Here is a 22342-nt window from a genome sequence, read left to right as displayed (position 1 = left end):
AAAATTTTCATTTTAATTAAATATTCAGAATAAATTTTGATTAAATAAACTTGTAATTAACAGTTAAATATTTAGGGAAAACTAATATACTAAATTAATGTTTTACTTTATTTGTTGTGCAAACAATGTAAATGTTTAAGATTGTTGGTTGATGGTAAAAAGAATGTCAGTTGCTCAATAAATGTAAAAGATGAATGGACAGGACCTGAAATAGAGTTTACTTAGTTGTGGATAATCCCACACACAAAATCTCTCTGGACATTAATGAGCTCATCCACTGATTGGTAGGTAGGTTATCCATTTCCTGACACCCTGGCCAACAACCCTAAAAAGGTTAGATTGCCATAACTGAAAAGACCTTCAGGACACACAGTGCTTGCTCCCAGCAGGGAATCCACTCTGAGGAATAAGGTAAACAGACACTGACTACAGCTGCACCAGCCTGGCTCTAGTCCCTCCAGTGGTGTTCACACTGAGCATTGAAGCACTTGTAAAAGATGGTTATTGGCCAAGTGGGTCAGAAGCTGTATGAAATAAGCATGAAGATGTTCACATTTGGGACACAGCTCTGCAGTCGAGGCAACATTCTCCCAGGCAGCTGCTCTACAAAGCACATTCCAATTCTTGCAACTTTGGATACTTCCAATTTGTAACCCTGCGGGTGATGTTGTATACATAGGGGTAGGTGTTGCAGGTGAAAGGGTGACAGCACCGTCCCTCCTCCATGATGAGCCAATTGCCACAGCCTGGGCAGAAGAGCAACATGACAGATGACTCGGTTCTGCAGGCTCTCGCCAAAGCTGTCTTTAAATTGGCCTATAAAGCCTTACATGACCTGGCCCCTTGCTATTCTTTCAATCTCATCTCCTGCACACTGCCCCCCTTTCTTCCTTTATTCTACATTCCCTTCATGGAATACGCCAGGGCAATTTTTCTCAGGATCTTTGTACTTGCTATTCCTCCTGACTAGAGCACCCTTTCTCCCAATATCCATATAGCTCATTCCCTTACTTTCTCCAGGTCTCTGTTCAGATTTTACCTCATCAGGGAGGCTTTCCTTAAATACCCCATATAAAGTGATACCCACTCCCCGATCCTCAGTCATCCCCAACTCCTTTACTCTGCTTGATTTTTCTACTTAGCTCTTATTTGCCTTCTGTCAATATTATCTGTTCTCTCTCTCTCTTCATAGAATATAAGTTCTATGAGAGTCAGGGCTTTCTTTTGTTCACTGCTGTATTTCTGCACCTAGGATAGTGCCTGGCACATAGTAGGTGTTCGATTACACTTTGTTGAGTGGATGGATGGGTGAATGGAAGGACCAGTAGTTTAAAAGCATGGAATGACTAAGGTTGCAGTGCATTTTTCAAGATCTGAAAGACCCGAGCATGTTTATGTGCCCATGGGAAGGTAGAAAGACAGAGGAAGAAGGTAAGTCCCCTGAGGGAGAAGGGGTATGATGCTTGGCACAGAGAGATCTCTGAGGCAGAAAGAGACAAGATTCAGGGCCTACTTGGGGAGAGCCACTTCTTCCTTGGGCTGGAGGGAAGGAGCTGACGACAGGGTAACAAGAATGAAAAGGAAAACCAATGGAGGCCCCAGAGAAGGCTTCATTTTTATTTTTCCCTGTAAGATAAAAGGCATGATAATCTTCTGAGAGCAAGGGAAGTGAGAGTGGACCAAGTCTAAGAAAAAGGGAGAAAGATTTGGATAGTGGCTATGAGGAATGGGAGAGATCGATCCTCCAGAACACATAGCATGGTTTTAAGCAGTGATAAAAGATCACAGTTTGGAACAGCAATAATTACATACCCTCTCCCCCTTCGGCTTTGGAGTTGCAAGCAAGATCACAATAGGGCAGAGAGCTGCTGTAGGGTGGAGGGAATCCCGGTGTCCAGGTCCAGAGTCTATACCTTATCTAATGACCCATCTCCTTCAGCTGCTCTCCCTCCATGGCTGAACCCACCTGACCCCAGCTTCTTCCATAGGTCTAGTTTCCTCATGGCTATAATTCAATCCAGTGTGTCAAGATGGGTTCTTGGAAAGCAGATTCTGAAATGGAGTTTAGCATACAAGTTGATTAGGGATGCTCTTAGGCTCAATGCCAGGAGAAGAAAAGGGAAGGAAAAAGGACTGTGCAGAGGGAGAAGCTGGGCCACAATACAGTCTCCGTAAAGGACCTGGCTAATCCCATGGGGGTCTGTAAAGTTAGGATGACCTCTTTAGATTTGTGCTGTGTTGGGGCCAGGATGTGCCTTTTATAGATCCATCATTGGATGTGGGGCTCCTGGGAAGGAGGAATGATGAGATCTAGTTTACTTTCTTTAGCAGAGGCAATTCCCAATGAAGACTTAGAGATGAGAGAAGTCTTCCTCCTGTGACACTCCTAGCAGCCAGAGAAGTAAATCCTTCAGTCCTGAAGGGGGGTCCCAGCAGCACACCACAGCATCCACCATAGTAGTACACCTTTTGTTAGCCCTTCCTCTATGCTTGACCCTCGATCTCCCCCAACCTCAATGTGGGGACAGTGGGCTTAGGAGCTCCAGGGACCTACCTGAGCCACCTGGGTACAGGAATTGTACTCCCACATAGAAGTAAGAGGCCTTGGGTTGTAATCGGTTAGCTACTGACTCACTATGTTACAACAAGCTTCTCTGGCTACTCTCAGCCTTAGTTTCCTCATCTGTACATGAGGGTTGAGCTGAAGACCTTGCCCAATAGTCTATGGTTTTACGAAACCTAAAATCATGGATGGCTAAGAATGAGGCCTGTCTGTGCCTCATTCTTGAACCTCAAAGGCCCCACACATTACCCCAGGCCTCTCAGTTTGAGAGCTGTCAGGTTGAGGTCTTTATGGCCTGGGGTCGCAGGTTGAATAATCAAAATACAAGTTCAAGGACAGATTTAGGAGAGAATGAGCATCCTGTGCTCCTTTCAACTCCCCCAGTGTTTCTCAGAATGGATTTCAGCTCTTCCCAGAAGCATTATGATTTCTGCCCCTACAAAGAGACATCACTGAATATATTATGGGCAAAATTCCTGGAGGTCATTCAGTTTATTCAGTTTTCTGGCATCATAGGCCACATAGAGTCACCACCGTCTCTTAGAGAGTTACGATCTCACATTAGTCATTAGCAGCTTCAGGGCATTTGCAAGGGCAGAGGTCAAGCTCAAAGAACTTTGGAATTCTGCTTTTGCTTTGGGAATACTAAGAAATCCTTAAATTATTCCCACTCCATATTCCCACACTAGTTACCAGGTTTACATTTCTCAGGATACTCCTATGTTCACCGAACTCAGCTGCTTATTATAGGAACTGCTTTTGTAGATAATTTATGCTTTTTTTTCTAAAAGGAAACAGTCTACATTTTTCAGCTCCATATTTTTCTCTCTGGCTACTCATGACCAGAGTGAAATCGGAAGAATGTGGTGCCACCACCCACATTTCTGAACTGATTTGAAATGTAAAGAAGAAAATGAGCCAAACATAGTTGGGCCTGATCCTAGGTGTGATATCCCATGGGAAGTAGAAAGGTCCTCAAATATTATCTAGTCCAGCCACTCCCACTTTACAGGTGGGGAAACTGGGGCAAAAGAGGATGAGAGCTCAGCTTTTTACTAAGTATGAGATCCTTTAGGAGAGAAGGAAGGCTTTTAGAACACAGTCTTGCTTTTGAAATGACAGAATATAAATAACTTTTAAAACAATCAATACATAACAGAAATTTCAAAATAAGATGAAGGCCCTGGCCAGCTGGTTCATTTGGTTGGAGCATTGTCGCATACACCAAAAAGTTGCGGGTTCAATTCCCAGTCAGGGCACTGCCTAGGTTGCGGGTTTGCTCCCCAGTTGGGACAGGTACAGGAAGCAACTGAAAGATGCTTCTCTCTCCTACCTCCAAATCAATTTTAAAAAATATCCTAGGGTGAGGAGAGGATTAAAAAAGAAGATGAAGAACCATCAGCAGACAAGAAATACTGGGAAATTTCTCAAGAGAGAAAGCATATGGGGGTGTTTGATTCCTATCTTGATGATAAATTAAGTGGACTACAGATACCCTCCCCTAAACTCAAACTTGGAGGCACTGTATACATGAGAGAGGGGTGATACATCCCAGAACCTAATCCCTGGAGAAACCAGAAGCCAGGCAGATCTCAGGATGGGTGAATACTGCAGCATAGAGATGGAGAGAGTCAGATATCAAGAGTGAATGATATTATTATAGGAACTCTTCTGGGGGAAGAGTCTCCATCTTTTTGGAATTTTCCCTCCTCCACGATTCTCCACTTGTATGGTAGCCTGCCCTATCACCAGCTAGAAATGGGAAGGTAACCTCAAGGCAGTTATGGAGGCAGCTGAATATGAATTATGTTCAACAAACAAAGGCTGGCAAGCAGCCACTGAGCAGTCTCTGTTTCCCTCCCACACCTTGGTTGGGGTAAGTGATCACCAAGGCAGCTCTTGGAAAAGAGGGATGACCTGGGCAAAGTTCAGAGGTGTCTTCCAGAAAGCAGAGCTCTCTGGCTTATGTATGGACAGTAACAAACAGACAACAAAGGTTCAGAGGCTCTACACCCTGAGGCACTGCCTTCCTAACTTTACCAAAAGAAGCCAAAGCTGAAATCTGGTCTTTAATCTCGCTCCTCCACACAAAGTACACACTATCGGCAAAGAGAACTGACATTTCTAAGAACTGAACATAAGCTCAGAGTCAAAGACAACTACCAAACGAATGACTATAGCAGAAGAAGTAAAAGGAATAGACTGGTCAGAAGGAGATTTACTATCGGGACAATACATATCTTCAAGGCACAAGGAGGGCACTGTACATGTGAAGCAAGAAGAGCAATACAGAAAATATCTACAAATGTTAAGAATGACAAGCATCATCACTGATCATTGAAACAACTCAATAAATGTGGTAAAGATCAGAATGTATTCAATCAAAGAACAGAGGGGAGAGTTGGAAAATCAGTAAGAACAAAAACCAACATAAATAATATCAAGGAGGTTATAGATATGGACAATATAAAGAAAAGATGAGAGATACAGATGACAGAAGAAAATAGGAGTGCCTATATTTAACCAGAGCCACCAAAAGAGAACAAGGTAAAAAGTTTTAAGATTCAATGTGTAGTTATTTCCTATAGTTAGAGATGTGGGACCTTAGATTGAAAAGAGCCCATGAAGCATGGCTGGTTTTCTGCTTAAGTGGCAAAGAAAGCTAGGAGTGGGGTGGGGAAGATGAAGAAAAACAGTGGGGGGAAGGCAGAGACAAATGTATTTAAAAAGTAAATAAATTAAAAAAAGAAAAAAAGAAAAACAGTGAAATTCCCCACAGACTCACAGTGCTTAGGAGACAAAGTTCAGCTAGAGGAAGGGGGGTTTGTTTCAAACACACAGCTGGTCTCCCTCTCATGAAATTTGTACGTTTTGAAACTATGTTGATTGGGAAGTTTAAGATGTAAGTGCAAACTTCTGAAAGGCATACATGAATTTCCCACAGTGTCTTATGGTTAGAGAGGTAGAGACTTGACTAGGTCTCAATCAATCCAGAGGGAGACCGAGTCTAACAACCAAATTCCGTCCAGTTCATTTTCTAACTATATTGTTGTGATTGGTCCCTTATCTTCCTAACAAGGAAAGGGTAAAATTGATCTAGGGAAAAACATCATCATCTTCAGTCTCCATCAACTTATATACAGTCTCCACTGAATTATAAAAGATGTGTGAAGAGGCAGAAAAATGTCACACATACTTAGGAGAAAAAAGGATAATAGAAGATGATCCCACAGGTGAACCAGATATTGCTATTACAAAAAAAGGGGCATTTTAAATAGCTATTACAAATATGTTAAAGAGAAAACTGGAAAATTTGACAAAATGGTTAAAAACTTCAAAAGAGAATTGTAATATGTGAAATTATCAAATGGACTTTCTGGAACTGCAAAATGCAATATCTGAAATTACAAATTTATTGAATGGATTTAACAGTAACAGACAGGATTAGTGAACCCAAAAGTCAATACATATAAATTATCCAAACTGAACCCCTCAGAGGAAAAAAAATGAAAAGAACCGAGTACAAGAGACACGTGGGATATAATCCAAAGTTCAATCATGTGTGCAACTGGAATCCCAGAAGAGAGGAGAGAGAGAATGGCAAAGAAGTAGAATTGGAAGAGAGAATAACCAAGAACTTTCCAAAAATTATCAAAGATATCAATGTACAGGTTCAAGATGCTCAGTGAAACCCAAGCAGAATAAATACAAAAAAAAACACACAAACACCTATTAGTCAAATAGCTAAGCAGTACCACTCAAAACTAAGTAGTAAATCTTAAAAACAACTGGAGAATAAGGACACGTTTTTTCAAAGTAATATCAAAACTATGGAGGAAACTAATGGAAGGAAACTAAATGACACTTTTAAGGTGCTGAAAGAAGAAACTTGCAAACACATAATTCTATCTCCAGTAAAAACACTCTTTGATATATGAAGGCAAAGTAAAGACATTTTCAGACACACCCCCCAAAAAACAAACAAATAAATAAATAAAAGAAGAGAGAGAAAGAGAGACGCCTCTTCTTTATCCAGTCCTCCATCAAAGAACACTTTGGTTATCTCCATAGCTTGGTCACCATGAATAAACCTGCAGTGAAAATAGAGGTGCATATATCTTTGCAAATAAATGTTTTCGAGTTTTTCAGGTAGATACCCAGAAGAGGGATTGCTAGGACATATGGTAACTCTCTTCTTAATACAGTCAAATCATTTTTGATAAAAAGGAATTCAATGGGCAAAGGAAAATATTCTCAACAAATGACAATGGAACGATTGAATAGCCATTTGGGAAATACAGGATATCAACGTTTTCCTTACATTAGACACTAAAACCAATTGAGATGGGTCATGGACCTAAAATAATAAAGTTCCTTGAAGTGCTAGGAATATATCTTTGTGACCTTTGGATAAGCAAAGAGTTCTTATGGAGGATCCAAAAGCCATACAAGAGGCTGCATCAAAATTTAAAAACTTCTATTCATCAGAAAGCACTATCAAAAAATAAATAAGCAAACTACAGCCTGAGAAAAAATATTTACAACACATATATCTGATGAAGGACTTGTATCACAACATTTAAGAAGTCTTGAAACTCAATGATAAAAATACAAACAACACAGTTTTTTTAAAATACCTTGGGGGTGCAAAGTGGTAGCAGAGTAGGAGGATATATAGTGCACCTCCTCTCAGAGCCAAATTGGAAATAAAACCAGAGAGGACTAAACACTGGAAATAAACTGAAGACTACTCAAAAAAGAGACTTTTAACCAAGGACCAGGGCCCATGGGGAGGAGGGAGTTCGGGGAGAAAAACAGCAACAACGGGTAGGAAGGGAAAGGTCAGTAAAGGAGGTGTCCCATTCACAAGGGCAGTGGCTGCGGTGGCAGGGCTGAGGGAGCTTCCCCTTGGAAGAAGAGAAGCCAGGACCACAAACCAGGCTCTCAAGCACAGAGTGCTAGTGCCGGAATCAGCGGACCATGTAGCACCCAGCGGTGAAAGACTGTGGGATTTGACTCTATCTGGGAGAGAGGAATCCCACTGGAGACAAAACCACTATTTTTTTTCCTCTTAATTATTAAAGGGGCCAAAGAACAGGTTTTGTGTTTGCCTTGGGCCCACTCACCTTGGGCCCCAGTGAAGAGAGGGCAGTGTGGATCAGAATCTTGGTAAGAGTCTGGAGTAGGAGGCACTGGAGAGCGAGGTCGGGGAGCAGCTTGGGTTTTTCAGTGCTGGGATATATCTGCTCTCCACAGCAGCCATCTTTCTTGAGAAGAGCAAGCCCCTCCCAGGCGAAAAGCAATTACTTTACCCTATGGGATACCACTCCCCCCCACCTCTGGAATCTTGCTCAATCCATCATTCATTCATTCATTCATTCATTCATTCATTTATTTCTCTCTCTCTCTTTCTTTTGTTTATTTCCATTTTTGTCTTGTTTCGTCTGTTTATTTCTTTTCTTATCTCTTTTCTTCCATCCTTCACCTTAACACCTGCTGAGGAGACAGCAACGTATGCAGGTTCAGGGGGTGCCAGAGACGGACTGCAGGGCCCAGCCACGCCTTACCCTTTTCCAGGAAGCAGATCAGCACTTCCCACTCTTGGGAGAGCTGTAGAAACACCCTCCTGGTTTCCAGCAGACCCAAACTCTGGCCTCTGGAGTCCGTACTCATTAGCCTACCAGGGGCCCTGCCCTGCTGAATACAGGGGAATAATCGGGGATAGACTCAGACTAGTGTCTTGGGGGCAGAGGAACACAACCACCATCTTCCCTGAAGTCTGAAAGGCACCTGCCATAGGAGATCCAGGGGTCCCATCCCCCATATTCTCCCAAAAGCCCTGTCAGAGACACGCGGGTCTGTGACAAGTCTAAAACTTGACAGCACGCTAACAGAGACAAGCAGAGGTGGATCTGCAGTGACATGGGTTGTTTGCTAACACAGCCTTGGATCCAGTGCTAATAACACCCAGCTTTGCAGAGCAGCTTGGTCCGAACCTGAGAGCAGCGAAGCCCAGAGGAAACAGCCACAAACTATGGATCACTTGTAGCTTTTAACAGGCTGCCAAGGGTTAGATGTGTTCAGCACCTGACATGGGCTTACCCAAGTCTCAGGCAACACCAGAGCTGTTTCCAAAGGGAGAACCCAGTGGGAGTCTCATCCCCGCCCCCCGCCCCCAGGATCCTGCCAGAAGCCCTCTTAGAAACAGCCAGGTCTGTGACTCCTCTAAGACTGACAGCAGGCCGACAGGCAGACAGAGGCACAGGCAGATCCTGCAGTGACTTGGGACATTTGCTGACACAACCCTGGGCCCAGGAGTGATAAAACCCAGCATGGCAGAGCAGCTGGGACCATCCTGGGCACAGCCAAGCCTGGATGAATCAGCCCTAAACTATGGATTGCTCATAGCTTTGGACAGGCTGCAGAGGGCTAAACATGTACAGCACATGACCCTAGTTTATACCAGCTTTAGACATCAGAGTCATATCCAAAGGGAGAACCCAGCAGGCAAGCAGTAAACTCAGCTGAGACAAATTCCACTCTGTTCTTTTCCATTATTTTTGTTATTCTTTCTTTTTCATAGACTTTTTATTATTTTTCCATTTTTTCTTTTTCCTCAATATTTATTGCTCTATTTTTTTCTTTCATATCTCTTATTTTACTCTTACATTGATTATCCCATTGTTCCCTTCTTCTTTCTTTTTGTTATTTTTGTTATTCTTTCTCTTTCTTCACCCCTTTTTCCTGTTTTTCTCTTCCAATTCATTATTCATATTAGCTCTCTTCCCTTTTCTCCTCCCATAATCACTTTCCTCTCTTTTGGTCTTCTCTTATTTTTTTTTCATTTTTTCCCTTTTCTCTAATATTCCATTCCTCTCTCCACTTGTATTATTTTCTGATCTTTTGTCATTAATATTGCTGTTGTTTCTGAGGGGGTTACTTGTTTTATTTTCATTTCTTGTGTTGTTTTGCTTTGTTCTGTCAGTACCTGTACAACAGCATAACAAGATGTGGTAGGGGTTGAACCTCTCAGTCACCTAGCCAGAGGGGAGACTCCACCAATGAACATGCAAAAAATATTGAGGAGCCAAATACAATAGGAGAGCCCACGTAACTCACACAAACGGCATTCCTAGAGCATCCAGATCAGGAGATCAAGGAGTCTGCACTACTGGGTCCCAAAGGACTCCTACCACATAAGCCCACACCACAAAACAGGGAGGCAAGGCTGATCTATCTAATACATAGAAACAAACAATAAGAGACAGCTGAGGATTTCTGGCCAAGATGAAGACATAGATAAACATGCTTCATCTCTGTGCACAACTACAGCAAAAATTACAGCTAAACTACAAAACAAATTTCAGGCAGATTCATCAGAAAACTGAGCTGTATGGAAGTCGAACAACCAAGGATTAAAATAAGTCACATTCATCCAGATGGGTAGGAGGGGCAGAGATGTGGAGATGCAGAGAGGCATGGAGAGATGGCAGAATGGGCAGTCCCACATTCACCATGTAGTAGATAAAAATCAGGAGGGATACCTTAACAGCAAGCAATCCTAGCCCTAGACCAGACCACACAGCCCAGCGTCCCAGGGCCAGGAAGATAAGTCTCCATAACTTATGGCTGCAAAAACCAGTAGGGTTTGGGGTGGCAGAAGAAACTGTGGGATATTTCAAGAGACTTTTCTTAAAGGGCCTGCAACAGACTTAGGACTCATGCAGACCCATCCCTTCTAAGATTCAGCAACAGGGCAACAGCTGGAAGGGCACAAGTGGCATACCAGGAGAAGGGGAGAATTGAAATGACTGGCAAGTGGGCAAGTGTTGCGGAGGCAGCTTCCTCTCAAACAATCTCCAGAGGCCAGGCGGAAACATTGTCTCTTCTCTGAGCCATTCCACACACAGGGCCACAAAGCAGTGAAATGGGTTGCCCTGCCCTGTTGACTAACTAAGGCACCTCCCCACACAATTTAAAGATGCCTTTTCTACAATAAGCTACACAAAACAGGGAGTCAAAGCAGCTCTACCTAATACACAGAAACAAACACAAGGAGGCTGCCAAATTAAGGAGACAGAGAAATATTGCCCAAATGAAAAAACAGAAAAAAACACCAGAAAAAGAATGAAACAAAACACAGATAGCAACTTATCAGATGCAGAGGTCAAAACGCTGGTGATCAGGATGCTCAGAAATCATTTTATGCAAGAAAATAAAAAAATAGCCAAGAAGAAATGAAGGCTGCATTAAGTGAAATAAAGAAAAATCCATAGGGAACCAAAAGTGGAGGGGATGAAGCCAAGATTCAAATCGACAATTTGAAATAAGGAGGAAATAAGCATTCAATTAGAATAACAAGAAGAAAAAGAAATCTAAAAATATGAGAATAGAGTAAGGAGCTTCTGGGACATCTCCAAATGTGCCAACATCCAAGTCATGAGGATGCCAGAAGGAGAAGAGGAAGAACAAGAAATCAAAAATTTATTTAAAAAAGTAATGAAAGAAAACTTCCCTAATTTAGTGAAGGAAATAGACATACAAGTTGAGGAAGCACAGAGACTCCCAAACAAGTTGGGCCCAAAAGGGACCACACTAAGACACACTGTAATTACAATGCCAAAGGTTAAAGATAAAGAGAGAATCTTAAAAGCAGCAAGAGAAAAGGAGGCAGTTACCTACAAAAGAGCTTCCATGAGACTGTCAGCTGATTATTCAAAAGATACTTCACAGGTTAAAAGGAACTGGCAAGAAGTATTCAAAGTGATGAAAAGCAAGGACCTACAACCTAGATTACTCTATCCAGAAAAGCTATCATTTAGAATTGAGGGGCAGATAAAGTGCTTCCCAGACAAGGTAAAACCAAAGGAGTACATCATCACCAAACCATTATTACATGAAATGTTAAAGGGAACTAAATGAGAAAAAGAAGATCAAAACTATGAACGTTAAAATGGCAACAAATTCACAACTGTCAATGACTGAATCTAAAACACAAACTAAGCTAATAAGCAGAATGGGAACAGAATCATAGATATGGAGATTATTTGGAGGGTATCAGCTAGGAGGGTGAAGGGGAAGAATAGGGGGAAAGGTGCAGGGAATAAGAAGTACGTATTGGTAGATATAAAATAGACAGGGAGTTGTCAAGAACAGAATAGGAAATGGAGTAGCCAAAGAACTTAAATACATGATCCATGGACATGAACTAAGGGAGTGAATTGCTGGAGGAAATGGGGATACCATGAGGAGGGGGGCAAAGGGAGAAAAATTGGGACAACTGTAGTAGCATAATCAATAAAATATATTAAAAGAAAGGAGGCAGCTGAAATGGGGAGACAAAGAAACAACCTCCAAATAAAAGAAAAGGAGGACTCCACAGAAAAAGAGCTAAATGAAACTGAGGCAAGCAATATATCAGACATAGAATTCCAAGTAATGATTGTAAGGGTGTTCAAGGAATTTAATGAGAACTACACCAGAATGAAAAAGGACACAGAAGCTATGAATAAAGGCCAGTTGGAAATGAAGAATATAATATCTGAAATGAAGAATACACTCAAAGGAATTAAAAGCAGGCTAGACAAAGAAGTGATTTGGAAGATAAGTTGGAAAAAAACACCCAGTCAGAGCAATAAAATGAAAAAAGACTTAAAGAGAATGTGAATAGTCTAAGAGAGTTTTGGGACAATATGAAATGTAAAAATATTCACATCATAGGGATACTAGAAGGAGAGGCAAGGGAACAAGGGACAGATAGCCTGTTAGAAGATATAATGACAGAAAACTTTACTAATTTGGTGAAGGAGAGAGTCATGCTGGTTCAGGAAGCACAGAGAGACCCAATTAAGATGAACCCAAAGAGGCCCACACCAAAACACATCGCAATTAAAATGGCAAAATTTAAAGACAAAGAAAGAGTCTTAAAGGAAGCAAGAGAGAAACAGCTAGTAACATATAAGGGCACTCTGATAAGGCTGTTAACTGATTTTTCCAAAGAAATACTGTAAGCCAAAAGGGACTGGAATGAAATATTCTGGGTAATGAAAAGCAAAAACCTGCAATTAAGACTACTCTGCCTAGCAAGGCTCTCATTTAAAATGGAAGGTGAAATAAAGAGCTTCCCAGACCAAAAAAAAAAAAAAAGAAAAGAAAAAAGAAAAAAGAAAAAAGAAAAATAAAGAAAAGGGGAAGGGAAAAAAAGGCTAAAGGAGTACATATCCACCAAACAAGCATTGCAAGAGATGCTAATGGGACTGCTTTAAGACGAAGAAGAAATAGAGGGAGAAAGGAACACAGTACAAATGGAAAAAATGTCAATGAATAAGTGCCTATCAATGATGACCTTAAATGTAAATGGGTTAAATGCTCCAATCAAAAGACATAGGGTCGCTGAAAGAATAAAAAAAACACAACACGTATATATGCTGTCTACAAGAGACTCACCTTAGAACAAAAGATCTACACACCCTGAAAGTGAAGAGATGAAAAGAAATATTGCATGCAAATGGAGGTGAAAGGAAAGCTGGTGTCACAATCCTTATATCAGAAACAATGGACTTCAGAACAATGGCTGAACCATAGACAGAAAAGATCACTACATAATACTTAATGGATCATAACCCTTGTAAACATATATGCACCCAATATAGGAGAACCTAAATATATAAAGAAAATTGTGGAGGACTTTAAGGATAAGATCTACAGCAATACAGTCATAGTAGAAGATTTTAACATCCCATTGTCAACAATGGACGTATCTTCTAGACAAAAAATCAATAAGGATATAAAGGCATTAAAGGACACAATAGATCAAATAGATTTAATTTATATTTAGAATATTTCATTCCAAATAAGCAGAATATACATTCTTCTCAAATGCACACAGAACATTCTAAAAGATGTCCCACATGGTAGGACACAAAATAAGCCTTTAAAAATTCAAGAAAATTGAAATCATATCAAGCATCTTTTTGGATAACAATGGCTTGAAACTAGAAATTAACCTCAAGAAAAAAACTCAAAAATATTAAAATACATGGAGGCTAAATAATATGTTATTAAATAATGATGGGGCCCTGGCTGATGTGGTTCAGTGGATTGACTGCTGGCCTGTGAACCATAAGAGTCACAGGTTTGATTCCCAGTCAGGGCGTATGCCTGGGTTGCAGGCCAAGTCCCCAATAAGGGGTGTGCGTGAGGCAACCACACATTAATGTTTCTCTCCTTCTCTTTCTCCCTCCCTCCCCCTCTCTCTAAAAATGAATAAATAAGGTCTCCTAAAAATTAAAAAAATTAAAAAAATAATGAATGGGTTAACATTGAGATAAAGGGAGAAATTAAAAAGTACTTGGAAACAAATGAAAATGAATGCACAGCAAAACAAAACCTAAGGGACACAGTGAAGGCAGTTCTGAGATGGAAGTTCACAGCATTCCCGGCCTAACTAAAGAAGATAAAAAACTCAAATAAACAACTTAACCTTACACCTAAAAGAACTAGAAAAACAACAACAAACAAAGCTGAGAGTGACTAGAAGAAAGATACAATCAATATCACAGCAGAAATAAAAGACACAGAGACAGAAAAAAAAACAATTCAAAAGATCAATGAATCCAGAAGATTGTTCTTTGAAGGATGAACTAAATTGACAAACTTTTAATCAGACTAATCAAGAAAAAGGAGAGAGGACCCAAATATATAAAATCAGAAATGAAAAAGAAGTAACAACAAATACCACAAAAATATGAAGGATTGTAAGAAATTACTATGAATAACTATGCCAAGAAATTGGAAAACCTGTATGAAATGGATAAATTTGTAAAAACACACAATCTTCCAAAACTGAAGCAGAAAGAAGCAGAAAACCTGAATAGACCAATAACAACTAGTGACATTGAAGCAGTAATAAAAAAAACTCCAAGTATACGAAAGCCCTGGACCAGATGGCTTTACAACAGGCCTTTACCAATCATTCAAAGAACTAACACCTATCCCTCACAAACTATTCCATAAAATTCAAGAATAGGGAAGACTTCCGATTTCTTTTTAGGACACCAGTATTATCCTAATTCCAAAGCCAGGTAAAGACACAACAAAGAAAGAAACTTACAGGCCAATATCTATGACAAACATAGATAAAATCCTCAACAAAATATTGGCAAACCAGATCCAGATATACATTCAAAAGATCACACATCATGACTGAGTAGGATTCATTCCAGGTACACAAGTTGGTATCATATTAACAAATCAATAAATGTGATATATCACATAAACAAAATGGAAGACAAAAGTCACATGAACATATTAATAGATGCAGAAAAAGCATTTGCTAAAATCCAGCACCATTTATTATAAAAACACTCACCAAAGTGAAAATAGAGGGATTGTATCTCAAAATAATAAAGTTCATATATCAGAAACCTACTGCCAACCTCATACTCAATGGGTAAAATCTAAAAGCATTTCCCTTAAGATCCAGAACAAGACAAGAGTGCCTGCTTGCACCACTCTTACTCAACATAGTACTGAAAGTCCTAGCCACAGTAATCAGACAAAAAGAAGAAATAAAAGGCATCCAATTTGGAAGAGAGGAAGTAAAATGGTCATTTTTCACAGATGACATGATAGTGTACATAGAAAACCCTATAGGTTCCCTCAAAAAACTACTCAAGCTAATAAGTGAATTCAGCAAAGTAGTGCGATACAAAGTCAATATTCAAAAAATGATGATAGTTCTATTCACCAATAATGAACTATCAGAAAGAGAAACCAAGAAAACAGCCCATTTACTATTCCAACAACAACAACAAAAATAAATTCCCTAGGAATAAATCTAACCAAGGAGGTAAAATACCTGTAGTTGGAAAACTACAGGACATTGAAGAATGAAATTGAGGAAGATTCAAGTAAGTGGAAGCATATACCATGTTCATGGATTGGAACAATGAACATTATTAAAAAGTCCATCCTACACAAAGCAGTCTATAGAGTCAACACAATTCGTATTAAAATACCAAAGGCATGACCTGGCTGGTGTGGTTCAGACTGAGTGCCAGCCTGTGAAGCAAATTGTTGCCAGTTTGATTACCAGTCAGGGCACATGCCTGGATTGTGGGCCAGGTCCCCAGTAGGGGGCCTGTGAGAGGCAACCACACATTGATGTTTCTTTCTCTCTCTTTCTCCCTCCTTTCCCTTCCCTCTAAATATAAATTTAAAAATTTTTTTAAAAAAATACCAAAGGCATATGTCACAGATCAGGAACAAATATTTCAAAAATTTATATGTTCAAAACGCTGTTTATAAGGATGTCCCAGGAACTTAGTGAGGACCCCAACAGCCTAAAAAAGATCCAGTCAGAAACAAAGGATACACTAACAGACATAAAGAACAATTTTCAAGGAAACAACAGTTGAATGGATGAAGCCAAGAGTCAAATCAATGATTTGGTACATAAGGAAGAAAAAAACAACCAATCAGAACAACAAGAAGAAAAAAGAATCTCCAAAAAAGGAGGATTGTGTAAGCAGCCTCTGGGACAACGTTAAGAGGTCCCACATTCGCATGATAGAGTTGTCAGAAGGAGAGGAGAAAGGGCAAAAAATTGAAAATCTATTTGAAAAAAATAATGGAAGAAAATTTCCCTAATTTGTTGAAGGAAATAGGCATATAAGACTAGGAAGTACAGAGAGTCCCAAATAAGATGAATGCAAAGAGGTCCACCCTAAGACACATCATAGATAAAATGACAAAAGTTAAAAATAAAGAGACTCTTAAAAGCAACAAGAGAAAAAGAAGTTAGTTTCCTACAGGGGAGTTCCCATAAGACTGTCAGCTGATTTCTCAAAAGAAACTTTGGGGTTTTCAAGGTGCTGGAGGAGTGAATGGAGGTCTCATTGACCTCCTCCCAGGATGAATCTGGAATTACAATTAAATTATGGAGAAACCACTGGGAACAAACAACTGATTAATAGCAAGGGAGAAGCCCTATAACCTCAGATAGACAGAAGAATCAGCTTTAGCACAACCTGAGTGTGGTTGAGACTTGAGAAGACTGGCTGTGCACCCATAGGCAGCAGTGCCAGAGGGACATATAAGTGGACAGTGGGACCCCCTGAGAAGAATGGGGTATAGACCATAAGTGAGGATTCCCAGCCCATAGCACCAGAACCCAAAAAGTACAGAAATAACAGCCAGCTGTGGAAAGCAGCAGGGTTGCTCTCTGCCAGAGACAGGCAGCTGGAGATGCAAAGAGCCACTTAGAGGGCCAATGCATAAATTTTTATTTGCAGCCACTTACCCTGAGCTCCAGCAAAGGCAGGGCAGAGTGGGTTAGAGATGCCTGAAAAGAGACTGGAGACAGAGGCTTTGGGGAGAGAGCAGAGGGAGTAGCCAGCTGAGTCACCCCGACATATGGCAGCAGCCATCTCATTCAGGCAGACCACTCCCCTGAGCAGCGGCAGTGTGAGAGAAACAATAGCCCCGCCCCAAGGAGGGACTATGTCCTGACCTATGGTGCCTAAGCCTGGCTGCAGAGTGCAGAGTGACTAGATTAGCAACTGAAGGAGACAGCCACACACAGTTGATTCCAGGAAGTCTCAAATAGACTACCTAAGGTCAGATGGGGTCAACATCTGACATCACCAGAGGTGGATCTAGAAAGAAAAAACAGCAGTAAATACTAGAGGCTACCAAGACGAAATCCACTGTGGTCGTCTCTATGATTTAACATACAGTGTTTTAATGTTCATTTTGGGTCTATCAAGTTTGTGCATATTAAGTCATTAGATTTTATACTAATAGTTTATTTCTCTCCTTTCTTATATATAGTCTTAATCTATTTACAGCCTTATTAATACTGGTTCATTTGCTGTTGATAGTGGGATTGCAGGAGGAAGCTATTTTTACAGACCTGGGTTTGTTTCCTGGGCTTTGTGGTTTTGTTCCGGAGGCACCTGCACAAAAACACACAAGATGTGGTGGGCAGAGTGACTCTCAGTCAACCACGTAGAGAGAAGGACCCATCAAAGAATGACCAAGCAACAATCAAAACCCAATCACTTCCAGAGAGCCAACATAAATGGCATAAAAGGTATACAAAGAGCATCAAGTTCAGGAGATCAGGAAGACTGCACCACTGAATCTCACAGGTCTCCTACCATAGAAGTTTATATCACAAAGTCAGGAAGTCAAAACAGATCAATTTAAGAAACAGCAGCAAAAAAAGAAGAGTCTCACAAATAATGGGAAGACAAAGAAAAAAACCCCAATCAAAGGAAAAGAAGAACTCTCAGAAAGAGAACTAAATGAAATAGAGGTAAGTAAACTATTAGATATTGAGTTTAAAACACTGGTTATACAGAAACTCAATGAGCTCAGTGAATTGAGAGAGAATTACCAAAAAATACAGGGAAACTATAAGGAACTTACTGCAAACTATATCAGCATGAAAAAGGATGCAGAAACTCAACAAGAGGCAAGAGGAAAGGAAGAATACAATTTCTGAATTGAAGAACACAGTAGAAGGAATCAAAAGCAGACTAGATGAAGCAGAGGATTGAATCAGCAAACTAGAGGACAAGGTAGAAAAAAGCTCCCAAAGAGCAAGAAAATGAAAAAAAGACTCAAAAAGAATGAAGAGGCATTCAAGGAAATTCAGGACAACCTGAAACATAATAATATCTGTATTATAGGGATACAAGAAGAAGAAGAGGAGCAAGGGATAGAAAACCTGTTTGAAAAAGTAATGATGGAAAACTTCTCTAATTTGAGAAGAGAAAAAGTCACACAAGTCCAGAAAGCACAGAGAGTCCCATTGAAGCCCTCTCCAAGACATATCATAATTAAAATGACAAATATTAAATACAAAGAAGAATCTTAGGGCAGCAACGGAGAAACAGGTAGTAACATACAAGGGAGCTCCAATACAGCTAGTGGCTGACTTCTCAACAGAAACATTACAAGCCAGAAGGGAATGGCAAGAAATATTCCAAGTCATGAAAAGCAAAGGCCTGCAACTAAGACTGCTCTACCCAGCAAGGCTCTCAATTAAAATGGAAGGTGAAATAAGCAGTTTCCCAGACAAAAGAAGGCTAAAAGACACACCTCTACTAAACCAGCACTGCAAGATATGCTAAAGAGACTGCTTTAAGAAGATGAAGAAAAAGAGCAAGAAAGAGAGGAACACAGGTCCAAAGGGAAAAAATGAATAAATACCTATCAATAGTAACTTTAAATGTAAATGGTTAAATGCTCCAATAAAAAGACTTTGGATAGCTGAATGGGTAAGAAAATATGACCCACACATATGCTGCCTACAAGAGACTCACCTCAGAACAAATCACCTACACAGACTGAAAGTAAAGGGATGGAAAAAAATATTCCAAGAAAATGGACAGGGAAAAAAAAGTAGGGGTAGCCATACTTACATCAGACAAAATAGATTTCAAAACAAAGGCCATAAAAAGAGACCCAGAAGGACACTTTATAATCCTCAAAGGAAGAATCTATCAAGAAGACATAAACATCGTAAACCTATATGCACCCAACATAGGAGCACCCCAATATATAAGGAAAATCTTGGAGGACTTCAAGAAAGGTATAGACAGCAACACACTTATAGTAGGGGATTCTAACATCCTGCTGTCAAAATTGGATAGATCTTCTGAACAAAACATCAACAAGGATATTGTGGAACTGAACAATGCATTACATCAAGTGGACTTAAGTGACATATATAGAACCTTTCATCCCAAAGAAGCAAAATACACATTCTTTTCAAATGCACATGGAACATTTTAAAAGATAGACCACATGATAGGACACAAAACAAGCCTCAACAAATTCAGGAAAATCGAAATCATAACAAGTATTTCCTTGGACCACAAAGGCTTGAAACTAGAAACCAACCTCAAGGAAAAAACTCAAAAACATTCGCACTCATGGAGACTGAATAATACACTGTTAAACAATGAATTGGTCAATAATGAGTTCAAAGGAGAAGTCAAAAAGTTTCTGAAAACAAATGAAAATGAACACACAACAGTCCAAAATCTATGGGACACAGCGAAGGCAGTCCTGAGAGGGAAGTTCATACCAATACAGGCCTATCTAAAAAAGATAGAACAATTTCAAATAAACGACCTAACCCTCCAGCTTCAAGAACTGGAGAAACAACAAACAAAGCCCTGAGCAAATAGAAGATAGGAAAAAATCAAGATCAGAACAGAATTCAATGACATAAAGACTGAAAGAACAATTCAAAGGATCAGCCAATCCAGGACCTGGTTCTTTGAAAAGATAAAGAAAACTGACAGGCCTTTAAGCAGACTCATCAAGAAAAAAAGGGAGAGAACTCAAATAAATTATATCAGAAATGAAAGAGGAGAAATTACAACTGATACCACAGAAATACAAAGGATTGTAAGAAATTACTATAAACAATTACATGTCAAGAAATTTGAAAATATTGATGAAATGGACAAATTTCTAGAAAAATATAACCTTCTAACACTGAATGAAAAAGAAGCAGAAAGCCTGAACAGACTGATAACAGCTGGTCAAATTTAAGCCATAATCAAAGAAGTCCTGGCACACAAAAGCCCTTGACTGGGTGGTTTCACAGGAGAATTTTACAAAATGCTTAAAGAAGAGCTAACTCCTGTTGTTCTCAAACTATTCCAAAAAATCCAAGAAGAGGAAAGACTCCCCAACTCTTTTCATGAGGCCAGCATCATCCTAATCCCAAAACCAGATAAAGACACAACCAAAAAAGAAATCTACAGGCCAATATTGCTGATGAACATAGATGCCAGAACCTTCAACAAAATATTGGCAAACTACATTCAGCAATACATTAAAAAGATCATCCACCACGATCAAGTGGGATTCATCCCAGGGATGCAAGGATGATTCAATATTCACAAATCAAAAAATTTAATACATCACATAAACAAAAGGAAGAATAAAAATCACATGGTCATATCAATAGATGCAGAAAAAGCATTTGATAAGGTACAGCACTTATTTATGATTAAAGCACTCAGCAAAGTGGGAATAAAGGCAGCATACCTCAACATCATAAAGGCCATGTATAAAGAACCTACAGCCAATCTCTTACCCAATGGATAAAAACTAAAAGCTTTCCCACTAAGATTAGGAATGAGACAAGGATGTCTGATTTCACGACTTCTATTCAACATAGTATTGGAAGGTCTAGTCACACCAATCAGAGAAGAAAAAGAAATAAAAGGCATCGAGATTGGAAAGGAGAAAGTAGAAGTGTCATTGTTTGCAGATGACATGATAGTGTACATAGAAAACCCCAAAGTCTCCATCAAGAAACTACTCAGCCTAATAAGTGAATTTGGAAAAGCAGCAAGATACAAAGTCAACATTTATAAATTGAAAGCATTTTTGTATGCCAACAATGAAATATCAGAAGCAGAAATCAGGGGAAAAAATCCCATTTGCTATAGCAACAAGAAAAATAAAGTACCTAGGAATAAACTTACCAAGGAGGTAAAAGACCTGTACTCAGAAAATAACACAACATGGAAGAAAGAAATTAAGGAAGACTCAAATAAATGGAAGCATGTACCATGTTCATGGATTGGAAGAATTAACATCATACAAATGTCCATACTACCCAAAGCAATTTATAGATTTAACTCAATCCCTATTAAAATACCAATGGCATATTTCACAGATATAGGATTGGAAGAATTAACATCATACAAATGTCCATACTACCCAAAGCAATTTATAGATTTAACGCAATCCCTATTAAAATACCAATGGCATATTTCACAGATATAGAACAAATGTTTCAAAAATTTATATGGAACAATAAACAATCCTGAATATCTGCAGCAATTTTGAGAAGGGACAAAGTAGGAGGGATCACAATACCTGACATCAAACTATAGTACAAGGCAACTGTAATCAAAACAGTTTCATACTGGCATAAGAACAGAAACATAGATCAATGGAACAGAATAGAGAGCCCAGAAATAAACCCATGTCTCTATGGTCAATTAATGTTCTACAAAGGGAGCAGAAGCATAAAATGGAATAAAAATAACCTCTTCAACAAATAGTGTTGGGATAGCTGGACAGCTACATGTGAGAAACTGAAATTTGACCACCAACTTACGCTATACACAAAAATAAACTCGAGATGGGTAAAAGACTTAAATGTAAGTCATGACACCATAAAAGTCCTAGAGGAGAACATAGGCAGGAAAGTCTCAGATATTCCTCGCAGCAATATATTCACCAATATGTCCCCTAGAGGAAAGGACATAAAAGAAAGAATAAACAAATGGGACTTGATGAAAATAAAAAGCTTCTGCATGGCTAAAGAAAACATCAGCAAAATGAAAAGGGAACCAACTATATGGGTAAATATAGTTCCAATGATACCTCAGACAGGGGTTTTATCTCCAAAATATATAAAGAACTCATACGACTCCACTCCAGGAAGACAAACAATTTAATTAAAAAATGGGCAAAGGACCTGAACAGACACTTCTCCAAGGAGGACCTACATAGGGCCCAGAGACATATGAGAGGATGCTCATCATCACTAGCCATCAGAGAAATGCAAATTCAAACCACAATGAGATACCACTTCACACCAGTCAGAATGGCCATCATAAACAGATCAACAAACAAGTGCTGGTGAGGTTGTGGAGAAAAAGGAACTCTAGTGCACTGTTGGTGGAAATGCAGACTGGTGCAGCCACTGTGAAAAACAGTGTGAAATTTCTTTAAAAA

At 39.6% G+C, this 22342-nt stretch overlaps 1 pseudogene; it reads right to left on the bottom strand.

Moving 5' to 3' along the window:
• Positions 1 to 448: 448 nt before the first annotated feature.
• On the bottom strand, positions 449 to 765 carry LOC129079182 (DNA-directed RNA polymerase III subunit RPC10-like; annotated as a pseudogene).
• Positions 766 to 22342: the final 21577 nt, after the last annotated feature.

Source organism: Pteronotus mesoamericanus, unplaced genomic scaffold (assembly GCF_021234165.1).
Source record: "Pteronotus mesoamericanus isolate MK-2021 breed Mesoamerican mustached bat unplaced genomic scaffold, CSHL_Meso_final contig_100, whole genome shotgun sequence".
NCBI classification, from domain to species: domain Eukaryota; kingdom Metazoa; phylum Chordata; class Mammalia; order Chiroptera; family Mormoopidae; genus Pteronotus; species Pteronotus mesoamericanus.
Note: the sequence above shows the minus strand (reverse complement) of the source record. Positions and strands in the feature narration are given on the sequence as shown.